Consider the following 984-nt stretch of genomic DNA (forward strand, 5'->3'; position numbering starts at 1 on the left):
ATACTAGTAATGTTTTTCCAAAAAGAAGCTGATCTTATCGAAGTTTCATAGGTATATTTTTAGTACTTATTATGTAGAAAGAGTAAATGTAAATCAAAAGACAAAAAAATACAATACACTTTATTTTACAGTCACAATACTCTCCTAAAATTATTCGTTGTATCAAATCTTGTAAATAAAAATATCATAATGACTAATTACACACTGGTCAATACAAATCTTATTTTCTACATATCTATAAACATATTTCTATATTACAAATCTATACACACATTTATTCTGAGAAAATGCAGCAACAATCGTTGTATTTCTTGATGAATGAAATGTTAAGAATGAAACTTAGTTTTCTTAAAAAACTAAGATAATCTTGACTAAAACATACAGTATAAAATATAAAAAGCAAGACACTGGCATATATTTGTAAGTTGACATTGAAATATAAAAACTGTATGCTTGAAAAAGTATATATAAGGTGATTTTTTTTATATAATGCATTTCATTTAAAAAAATATCACATATGACTCATCTGTAGATATGAATAACAGCTTATAATAGGTAGTAAATAAAGAGTAATGAAGATATTTTGTTGGAAATTAAATGTGAAAATTCTGTAAATATGATAAATCATATACATCTTTTTTTGAACTCACATTTTGAGATTAAAACAAACATTTTGAACTGCTCTGAAACTTTACAAAGCAATTTATATTCTTTTTTTTTTTTCCACACATACTTCAAAGGCCTCTGATTATTTTTGTGTTTCTCTGAGCACTGTAAAGTCTATATTTCTGTTAAGAGTGAAAAGCGGAGGGGAGTATTATCCACTCAAGGTCCATATTAGGGATTTTACACTCATTCGCACTTATAGCTTTGTATTCACATTTCTTGTTTCAAGTCATAATAGGTTAGAGGGTAGTTCTGCATATACAGAAGTACAATCACAGACATGGACATTTTTTCTATCAGTCCCATCATGTACTAAAG

At 26.7% G+C, this 984-nt stretch overlaps 1 protein-coding gene across 1 annotated transcript in view; it reads right to left on the reverse strand.

The window, feature by feature from the left end:
• Positions 1–106: 106 nt before the first annotated feature.
• LOC119581772 (cadherin-23-like) overlaps positions 107–984 on the reverse strand; it is a gene marked incomplete in the record, with an annotated part of 64,191 nt that continues 63,313 nt past the window's right edge. The window contains 1 exon segment of the mRNA XM_037929905.1: positions 107–984.

This window comes from Penaeus monodon, chromosome 15 (assembly GCF_015228065.2).
Source record: "Penaeus monodon isolate SGIC_2016 chromosome 15, NSTDA_Pmon_1, whole genome shotgun sequence".
NCBI lineage: Eukaryota > Metazoa > Arthropoda > Malacostraca > Decapoda > Penaeidae > Penaeus > Penaeus monodon.